This window comes from Pteropus alecto, unplaced genomic scaffold (genome assembly GCF_000325575.1).
Source record: "Pteropus alecto unplaced genomic scaffold, ASM32557v1 scaffold171, whole genome shotgun sequence".
In the NCBI taxonomy this organism is placed as follows: Eukaryota; Metazoa; Chordata; class Mammalia; order Chiroptera; family Pteropodidae; genus Pteropus; species Pteropus alecto.
The window spans coordinates 541,104-541,796 of NW_006431925.1; positions in this window are offsets into that span (position 1 = coordinate 541,104).

The following is a 693-nucleotide window of genomic DNA, read 5'->3' on the forward strand; positions in this document are numbered from 1 at the left end:
ATAGTTTGTGCTCAGCAAATACCTACTGAATGAATGAATGAATGAATGAATAAAGGTAGATGGATGATGGATGGATGGATAGACGGATGGCAGTGGCAGGCCAAGAAGGGGAAACAAGTTAAGCCATAAGCCTGGTCAACAATGGAACCTCCCTGAACTTTCAGAATCTTGGGTCTTCTCTTACAGTTCCCTGCTATTGCCCTATGCTGTAGAGAACATTTTTTCTATTGTAGTTATCAAGCAGTGCCAGCCAGCAAACACCCATGCTAGGGTACTTGCCAAACACAACAAATGCTGTTCAGAAACAAAAGAGCCTCTAATGGAGACAACAGCCAATTTTTTAAACAAACCATTAGTTTGGTGGCAGAAACTGCTTGTGTGATGAATCTACTAATTTATAGATCATTATTGGACATTAGTTAATTGCCAGACAACTCCACATCCCAGGAAACACTGGGGAAGCCTCTATTACTAAGGAGAGATTGGATATGTCAGCCCTTAATAATTACAGAGCTTATATTTCAGAATAAATGAATGAGTGGGCATTTCATCTTCCTAGTGTTCTGTTGCTACTCCCAGAATTGTTTCTGAGTTTTCGTTTTTAAATAAAAGTTATACATACATGCTGAATATTTAAAAGGAACAGAAAAATTTAAAAAATAGAATTAGTTTCTCTACCCAAAGTTTATATAT